Raw genomic sequence first — 11,059 nt, 5'->3', positions numbered from 1 at the left:
AAAATAGAGAAAAGGACACAACAAGACAAGCTCAAAATAAAACTCTTTCACTGGCACTCACTCAAAAACTTGCACTGAACACCACTCTGATGCACCTCCTCCTCTTCAGGACTCCATTGGATGACCATTTCCAGAACCAGCAGGTATTCTGACACCAATATTGTAACATGCCATCATGGAGTACATGTGGGCAGTTGGTTCTCTGTTGGAGGTTGGTGATGGAGCAGGCAAAGAAGGCAGCCAATCAGTTGAAAGGACACTTTATTGATGAATAGACATGGTTCAGCACATCTGAAACAGAAAGACTGCAGATGGCAGGTGGTGATACTCGAACCCCAGCACACTGGTACAGGTGTTTCAACACAGGCGTTTCCTGCGGACAGTAATGGCGGTCTGGTTACCACAGCACACTGGTGGCTGGCGACCAATGGCTACAAACGCAACGTCCAGCAGCAAGGCAACATCCTTGTGCCTGAGATGGATATTCAGGCAGCAGTCATTGGTTTGTGGCCCAGCAGAGGTAATGTCAAGGATACGGTGACGGCCAACATACGCTATGTGCCATCAGATGGTCAATTGTGATTTGCTGATGGGCTGGTCGTGGTGGTTTAAATCCTGTTTCCACGTGCTGACAGCTCCAGAAGGCCCCCTGTATCAAGGCCATGTTGAAACATCTGGAGCGGGGTCAGTGGCATGGCATGGCATAATTGGTAGGTTGTTCAGTCATGCAATGTGATTCCATATCACGTTTCACTTGCTGACAGACAGGAGTACCAGCTGTGGAATCCACGACTGCCGATGCTGCTGAGCTGGCAGGGCAATGGCTGATGGTCTGCAATCTGGTTTCAGTTGCTAGGCTGCTGTTCTGGCTTCTGGTGTCTGGGCCTTTACATTACATTGTGGGCATTTATTCTTGGCTTGCAACACTACTCAAATGTGGAACAATGACACATTGAGTGTGCAAAAATGGCAGGACAGGTATTTAATCTCATGGTGTTACATCTTGGAAAACATATGAAATCACTTGGTACACTTGTTACATGCACAAATAAATAACAAAAACTGTAAAAAGATGTGATCTCCCAAATATGTATTCAGTATATCGCTTCTAGTATGCAAGCAGCATTCTTTGGCCAGGTAGACATAAGGTTACATGTCACTCTACTGGAGGGATACGTAATGCCACAAGGCATGTTAAATTTCAAAATAGTAAATATTTTTGTACGCTATAGAACAGGAATGTGAGACAATTTGCTTTTCATCTTTCACATTTTGTTGATGATCAGAAAAAAAGAACTGTAATAATGTGGCAGTAGATGACTTTGTAACTCGGTTTTGACAGAAGATCTGGAACAATTCGAACAACCCACTGAGACTAGGCCGATCAGCCTGGGGCTGTCAACCGCAGATCGCCAAATGTGGATGGAAAAAAACAATGTGGGAATGGACAAGTAAAGATATCACTATGATAAACAACTCCAGCAAATAATTCATATAGAGAGACCCTGATAGTGAAGTGGCAACCAAGAAACAACAGTGCATTACAACTAGCAATATGAATGTGAGGTAAATACACCACTGAATGATGTGTCACTGTAAGGCAGAGCTTATAGGCCACCCACAAGCTGATGTTATACCGTATTTCCTTACCATGTATTAGACTTATCATTGGTGTTGTAGTTTCTCTAGATGCGCAGAACTGAATACCTGAATCTGCATCCTTCAGGAATTGAGAGTGAAACCATTTGCAGAAATGATGATGATGCAGTCCCATACCCCTTCACAGAGCATAGGGGAACGATGCGGGAGACCCGCACTGCCGTGTACTAGGCAAGGCCTTAGTGGAGGTGGTTTGCCATTGCCTTCCTCTGACCATAATTGGGGTGAATGATGATGATGAAGTTGACATAACAACATTCAATCATCTCAAGGCAAGTGAAAATCCCTGAACCCGGGACCTGGTGCTCAGGAAGTGATAACGCTACTGCAAGACCACAAGCGGCGGACATTTGCAGAAGACTACCTAATAATATTTACCATTTTTTTCATTGTTGTATCTACTTTAAACTTTGGAATGATATGTAAATTTATTGAGATAACTTACAAAATTGGTAGATGCATCATTTTGTAGGAAACAACCTCAAGTTTCCCATAAAAGTGGCAAGTGGCATCTTTTTTCAATGTGACTACCATTTGTGCTGTGGCAAACATCCCAATGGCAATCAATTTCTTCCCACATTCATTGCAGCAAATCAGGCGTAATGTGTGCAACAGCAGCATAGATCGATTCTTCAGGTCACTTAAATCATTTGGTAATGGAAGCAGATACTTTGTTTAATGAAACCCCACACAAAGAAATCCAGTGGTGTCAAGTCTGGGGAGCAAGGCGGCCACGTATCAACAAAGTTCTTATGTCTAGAGTAAATTGTAGCCCTTCATGAAGGTTCTTTACTGTATTTGGTGTGAAGTTTGCATTAAACCAAAACACACAGCAAGCATGCTTTGCACCGGTAAAAGTAGCCATCTTAATTGTGCACTACGCTTGTCCTCCTGGTGTTGGGGTAGTGATACAGCACATGAGTCAAACTCAAGGTTGTTTGGTACAAAATGTCCCACCTACCAATTCTATCAATAAATCTCTATATAATTCCAAAGCTGTGAAGTGTTTTTTGACACACACACACACACACACACACACACACACACACACACACACACACACATGCTGTCTCTGGCCACTGAAGCCAGTCTTTTTTTGTTGTGCTTGTCTGCAACGAACATTAGGACATAATGTATACAGCAAACAAGCTTACTACAATACGACCTTGCCCTGTTGGCAATGGTAGCCTAATACATGTTTTAGAATCACAGTGAACCCAAAGTTTTGGCTGAGAATACAGTGGTGAGTAAAAATATCGATACTTCCCATACTACTGGATATCTAAGAAGCTAAAGCCTATTTGCGAAATTTATTACACCCTTGTCATACTGAAGAGATACTTTCAATTTTATATATAATATTTGTTTTCTTCAACCCTAATGATCCCTTGTTTGTTGCTTTGTTAATGCTGAGATTACCTCAGTTTGACTCTTGAAATGAAATCTATGCTTTTGCCCTCCATCTCCAGTAGCTCTCTGCCAACCACCACATCCTCCACCATCACACCACCACCACCACCACCACCACCACCACCACCTATATTGTGTTTACTTATCCAAAGAGAATTCATATGCCTATAAATAGAGACAAAACAGATGTAACCAAGTACAAAACCAACCATATTGTCTGCACATTCACCCACAAATTCTGTTTACGTACTATTGGAAAGCTCCCACTGACAGTAAGTTTTAATATATACAGGGTGTACATAAAGTCCAGGAACACTTTCAATTATTTATTGCACAAGAACCAAACATTCTACAGATATCATACATGCCAATTTGAAAAGAAACCCTGAAAATATTTTTTCATGTATAATGCCACAGTGTAGTTCAGTAATTTGCTGATAGTCAGCACTAGTCGCAAACATGACGAGTCCAGGAAGTGGAGCAAGCTTTCTGTGTGTTGGAGTTTGACAAAAACAAATGTGCTACAGCTGTTCAATGGATGTTTAGAACCAAGTACAGTAAGAAGCCATCAACAAGGAAGGCCATTTACCACTGGCCCAACAAATTTGTTACGACGGGTTGCTTGTGCCCAACAAAGAGAAGTGGATGTCCCAGTGTGAGTCAAGTGAATGTAGAGTGTGTATAAGAGACATTCACAAGGAGTCCAAAGAAATCAGTGTGTTGTGCATCCTGTGAACTCTGAATGGCTCCAATGACAGTGTGGAAAGTCCTGCGACAGAAGCTGTCTATGAAACCATTCAAATTGGAGCTAGTGAAGGTGAATCGGTCATACTACAGAAGGGGACAGCTGATTCATGAAATGTCCTACCCAATCATCAGATCTCACTCCCTGTGACTTTTATCTGTGGGGACACCTTAAAGCTCTGGTGTATGTACCACCTCTACCACGTGATGTAGCAGAGCTTCGGGAGAGAATAGGAGAAGCGACTGCCACAGTCAACGATGCCATGCTGGGATGGGTATGGCAAGAATTCGGTTACTGTATTGACTTCTGCTGGGTCACTCATGGTTCGCATATCGAATGTTTGTAAAAAAAAAACTTTCAGAGTTTCTCATCAAAATGCAATATGTATGACATCTGTACAATGTTTAGTTCTTGTGCAATAAATGATTGAAAGTGTTCCAGGACTTTATGCACACGCTGTATTAATAACTGATTTGTTTTTGATGATATGCTGGGCTGCAGGGATTTGGGCCTATGGTCCATCATCCATGTCACTTGACTTCTTATCTTGACTGTGGTGCTACATCATTTTGTGGATGGTACTCTCAAATTATTTGCAAGTATCAGATGACATGGTGCCACTGAGACCATGAGGGGAGTTACATTGTGCTTGGCTACAGACTCTACAGCACCACTCGGATGTCCCTCAGCCAACACTGTAATAATGCTGTCCAGCTGTAATATTTTGTAGCCTTTATTTTAACAGCGTGCTTATGATTGGTGATTCTTGAGGTAGTCTGACAACATACTTTTATTCAGCATTACCACACAGAAAAATTAAGTTCCACATAAGACAGCAACAACTGAAATGATCATCCTTGCTCAGAGATGAGTACAAATCACAGTCCATAGGAATTTCAGGGGAAAAATCACACTATCCAAGTATGCAGTCAATGCTTAAAGAAGCACTGAGACCCAGGAAGATTGCAGGTAACTGCTGGGCAGTGGCATGGTATGGTGTAGACTCAGCAGGAACACTCCAACAGAAAGGGAGCTGAAGGTGGCTGGTGCACATGGCCTGCAGCTGAGCTGCGACTGCAACTATTTGTTAGAGGTTCACCCATAACTTAAGTACACAGCAGGCAGAGGAAGTCTTTGGACTCTTGATTGCCATGTGGCCCGTGTACACAAGCTAGTTCCCTCAATAGCAGTGCCATCTTTGCTGCTGTGCATGCTGCCTACGAATGATGATGGTGGTCGATGGTGGCATCGACTAGCATTTAGCCTGTCAACGTCGGTACAGGATCCAAACCTGCAACTTACTAGTGAGGTGCATAAACAGTCTCCGAAGGTCAAGGCCAGGTAACCCACAGGGCACAGTCATCATAGCGGAAACAGGAGTGGCAGATGAACGGCCAAATACTAGAGGATGCTAAATTCCTCTTCCATCCCGAAATGTGACAGAACCAGCTGAGTCTTGATGAGCAGTTATATCACTACATTTGTGGAGATAGCTTCTGACAATGGTTGCAGGGCTGTGCCTAACTGAGCTGGATTTTATGCAACACTACTTTGCTGTACATCTGCAGAGATGAATTCAAAAGTAGTCTGCATAAAAAGGGCTTGATATGGCTAACCAGTGCCTCTGTAATATTTGATGGCAGATCCAGGAAGATAGTGTTTATAATTTTTTGTGTGATCCTTTTGATTAGCTCAAGAAATTATGGTGATGACAAGCACTAGTCCCAACTGTGACACATCAGGAGAATAGCAAGTGATACAGTTAACTTTTTGTATGTGTTTTTATATTTTAATTCTTAAATTCTTTTTGTGTATGTCTATTTAAGAGGCGTAGTCTCACATTTTAGTAAGTGTGTAATGTACATTCACATAGTTTATAGAGCAGTTTTCATTTGTTTTGAACAGCTGTGACATAAAGTATGTAGGGGTAAAATGACATGATAACTTTTAGACAAATGGTACAAGGACTGATGATAAAAATAAATTTTTATTGACAATCTGTAATTACATGGTATAAAGATGTACAGGAAAGTTAAGATATAATATTACCGATAAGGTCAGATGAATCTTAATTAAAATGAACATTTTCAGTCTTCTGTTATCTTCCAATTTTTTGATGTATTCAGTTAATTTAATGAGTTAAGTTTTAATTTTAATTTCTATAAATTTAACTTCACACAATGTGTAGTTTCAGTACCTATTATTGTGATGATATATAAGGGCCTGGTTTTTGGTCATGAGACAGTCAGTCCACAGCCAAGTTTCAGACGAGGAACCTGTGTTGGTTAGAACGACAAAAATGCATTGACTTAACGGTGAAATAAGTGTTACACCAATAGGTCATGTGTAAAAACAATGACATTGTCTGTTTCCATACATACCTGTTGATTCTTCAAGGACTGTGAACACAGTAGTTAGGTTTTTACTGCTCATAGATGTTCAGTAGTAAACTATTGAAGCAGTATGTGGGCATTTGCCTGCACAATATTAATGAGGCTTATCGAAAGATAAACAATAGTGCACTGGCCATATAACTGTGTATTATTAGGGGCTTGTGAACAGTGAAATTAAAGTACTGTGAAACGCAACTGTGCACCTGTCGGCTACATTATTTACAGTAGTCAGTGCCAGAATCCACAAACCATTTTTCAGCCAGTGTAGCAATGCAGTATGTTGACACCAAGGACAACAAACGAAAGAAAATAAAGCAGGCGGAACTGCTACAAGCGGGTGGATGTAACTAGCTACGGCCTGCCAGTATGGTTTAAAAATGTTCATTCCAACTATATATTATAAAAGGAGTTATGAAAGTTATTAGGAAGACCAAGCTTATTTACAGAGGGGCTCCAAAAAATTGTACCCACTGTTTAAAAGTCCATAACTTGCAAACTAATTGACGGAGTTGTCTCATTTTTGGTGAAAGTGTAGCTTGAAATCCAACTTAAAGATATCACTGTAGGTGTTTGAAATAGTCACCATTAAAATCCACACACAAACGATGCCACCGAACTGCAGCATGAACTACTGACTGCAACATGTTCAGTTGGATATTTGCCCATGAATGTACGATGGATTCTCGAAGTTCATCCAATGTGCGTGGCTTTTGTCGATAAACGACGTCCTTTAGTGTTCCCCACAGGTTAAAGTCCAGAGGAGTTAGGTCTGGGGAACGTGGTGGATACTCCACAGTACCTCTATGGCCTATCCATCTTCCTGGTAGATTTTCATCGAGATACGCCCTAACACAATTTTGGTAGTGGGCTGGGGCATCATCTTGTTGAAAGTAAACTCTTCCGTCTCCATACAAGTCTCGGATGGCAAGTAAAATGGATGTATGAAGCTTTTGAAGGTACAACTCGCCGGTAACTGTGCCGGTGGAAGATGGATAGGCTGTAGAGATTCTGTGGAGTATCTACCACTTTCCCCAGATCTAACTCCTCTGGACTTTTACCTGTGGGAAACACTAAAGGACGTCATTTATTGACAAAAGCCACACACACTGAATGAACTTCGAAAACCCATTGAACATTCATGTGCAAATATCCAATTGAACACGTTGCAGTCAGTAGTTCGTGCTGCAGTTCAGCGGCATTACTTGTGTGTGGATGTTAACGGTGTCCATTTCGAACACCTACAGCGATATCTTTAAGTTGGACTTAAAGCTACACTTTCACCAAAAATGAGACAACTCCATCAATTAGTTTGCCAGTTATGGACTTTTAAACAGTGGACACATTTTTTTGGACCGCTCTGTATATATATTTACATCAATAACACCCATCTGTTCATCATTTCACCTGTGCCGAGAAACCTGCATCATGAGGTTTTAAGCAGACTAAAGGAATTTGTGTGACCAGTGGAGGGGCGATCCTGCATCAGTATTTTCATCATCAGCTCTATGCACAATGGAACTAATGAGAAGAAGTACGTGACTTTAAATGATGAATGTTGATCTTAAAAGTGCTGACACTGAAGGTCTGTTGATATTAGCACCAGGCAAAGTTCACCCAGGATATGTGTGCAAATTTATAAATTACCTTCCAATTTTAGTCAGTTCTTCTTTCCAATTAATCTTTTTAATTATTCAAGCAGCAATTATTAATCAGTTTCCATAATTTTCGTCCCCCCACTCATTATGCCACTATTCAATGGCAACCATTTAAAGGACAGCACCAAGAAAATTATGAACAAACCTTTCAATTGTTGAGATAAAAAAAATTTTTTGAGCTAAATGATCCATTTTATTGTCACAAGAAACTAATGAGACTTCTGTCGAATTTGTTACATGTTCATGAGACTGGAAATAAGGAAAACATTGAAGGACCAAATTAAAGTTAAATTCTGCCTACAAAAGAGAGACACTGGAAACGCTGGTATCAGTGGTAAAGGTAGGAAGTTCCTAAGCTGTATGCTTATATGGCTGCAGTTGGTGCCGTCTCTCTGGCAGTGGATAATCTCTTTTCCTTCCAATTAATATTCTTTATGGAAAGTGCATTTCTTCAGAAAAGACAAAAATTTGTATATAGTCATCATTAATGTGCAAGATAAGTCACTGAACTCTAGAAGACTGTGTCAGATAATAATCAGGTTTATTAGTGAATACGCAGCTAAATCTACTTTAATTGAAAAGTACCAATACAGACAAAATTTCATTTTTGAAAAATTTTGCTCATAATTTTGATAAAAACTATTCACAATGGAGTCAAAGAAAATGGCCATTGTTGAAAATTCTTTACAAAATGCAATAAGCCAAGACGATGGAAATCTGAGCTTGGCAACAGTTGAAGGTAATGTGCCAATCGTGAACTGGCCGATGGCTACCAAAATAACAAGGTTGGCATCCCACTATCAAAAAACAATGACATTGGTAATATAACTAATCATTGTGTCACTTTTTGATGCTCAATTAGACAATTTATCAGTTCACACTGGGAAACATTTTTCCAAATAGTGTAACTGAAGTGTATGACAGTGAAAATTTCTTTGATTATTTGCTCACAACATCGCAAACACAACAACAGGAAACAGTTGTCAAAAACAATGTAAATGCTAGTGACACCCACAATTTGACACAACTCGTGCAACTAAAAACACAACAGTTCACAAAACAACAGGTATTTCAGGAAAGTGTAACACAATAGTTTACAAAATAACAGTAATTTCAGCAAAGTGTAACAAAACAACTTAAGGGTATAGGACAATAGTTTACACACCAAAATCAGGAATTTGACAATTTCATGAATAGTACTAATCACCAGTTCAGTGAGCTGAGCAAAACTATACACACTGAATTATCGGACAAACTATTCAGGAAGTTGACAGAGCTAGGTAAACAACTAAAACATCAAATAATTACCGACATGTCTCACAACATAAATACATTAACGGAAAAAGTATCATCCATAGATGATAAACAGGAACAACTTGCAGGTGAGTTACAAAACCTTAGTGACGTATATTTCCATATTCAGGAGACGCAATCTCAAGGGGATGCACTGGTAAAAAATGTGACAAATGCAGTCAGTGAGCTGCAAGACATAGGCAAAAATTTACCTACAGAAGTACAAAAGTTAAGTCTAAGAGTAGACCTGTTAAGTTTAGAGTCAAAATTTGCCAAAAAACAAAGAGATAAGTTATGTGCAGATGTAAAGAAAATAACTGAAAAGGCTGAAACCGGGGTGCTGGATAAGGGCAGCACCCTTGCTGAAAAGGTAGTGTCAAGAGTACAAAATTTATGTAGATAATGTAGTAGAAGCTCTAAAAGACAAAGAAAGTCAACTTCTAGCTAAAATAGATTTAGGTGTAAAGGAAGCATAGGAAAGGTTACAAGGCAGTATTGCTAAAACTACTGACATTCAACACAACATTTGACAGAAAACAAACCCATGGTTTTAGAGAAGTTAGATACTTTCACTGGTTACCCACAATAAGTGGGTTGCCCGTTGAAGGAAAATAGTGAAGGTTGCAGAATGCAGCAACACTTGCCAACAGCTGTAGCTGCCAAGCAAGCGCAGTTGCCACGCACTACGCAACAAGTAAACACAAACACGCCTGTCACTGACAGCATGGCATGTTTGTCAACATTACTTGCAGATGAGAGATTACTTAGACATCAACAATTTCCAATATTTAGGCATCAACAATTTCCAATATTTACCTCTAAAGGGAAAAGAACGCAGCCTATGGTCTTTATCAGACCATTTTGAAATGTTTTACCTTGTACCTGTACCAAAACCCAGAAAATTAGATTGTTGTTGGATACACACAAGGTGATGTTTTGCTCTGGGCTACAGACATGGTGGAATGTTGCCACTAATATGGACAGTTTGGGAGAGCCTTTCTGAATAAATATTGGTCTGAGGCCATATGAGAGAGGTTCAGATGTGAAGTATTTAGCCCAGCTCCATTCAATAGCAAACATGGAAGCTTAAGGGGCTATTTTGAAAAGTATTTGAAAAAAAAAAAAAGACAGATACTGGACAAACCTGGTATCTCAAGTAGATGTGATGAAAATTTTAAAGAGTTGTCTGCCTGCCCACTTTAGGGAAAAACTCATTACCATTCTGGAACGCGACACCAAATACTTTCTATCTGAACTGGACTCAATAGATTTGATATACGAAGAGAGCCCAGTACAACCCAAGCCTGTTAATATACAAATAGTGCCACAGAGTTTTACGGACCAACAAATAAACAACAGATTTGTAGTACAACACAGATGGCAACCTTACCCCACACAGACCTATTGTAATGGTAACAGTAACCACAATGGCAATGGACAAAGCGGATATAAAAGAAATGGGCAAAAATTTAACAAAAACAGCTACAACAGGCAAGTAGTTTGTGGCCAGCGTGTGCAATACGTACAAAGACAAGCTGCTGGCAATAATCAGCCAATCATTTGGCAAAAACATAAACTGATAGCACACATCCCAATAATCCACAGACAGTGGAATTTGGCCAGCAAAGTAAAACACATATGCTGAATAACGCGCAAAGGCAAAGAATATTTCAATCGATAGCCTCACAAGATACTAATTGGCGTAATCAAACACCAACAGTCCATATGGTAAAAGTTACGCCTAACCCAGAGACCGATGCCACCGCGATGCCGGAAAACTTGAACCAGTCACAGTAGCCCCCCCCCCCCCCCCCCCCTTCTGTGACCTGGGAGTAGAATGGGGGCACGAGCTTGATCGATACTTGCTTTATCAGATATGATCTTGGTAGGTATACCGAAATCAC

The sequence above is a fragment of the Schistocerca americana genome, chromosome 3 (genome assembly GCF_021461395.2).
Source record: "Schistocerca americana isolate TAMUIC-IGC-003095 chromosome 3, iqSchAmer2.1, whole genome shotgun sequence".
NCBI classification, from domain to species: Eukaryota; Metazoa; Arthropoda; class Insecta; order Orthoptera; family Acrididae; genus Schistocerca; species Schistocerca americana.
This window is presented reverse-complemented; position numbering follows the sequence as displayed.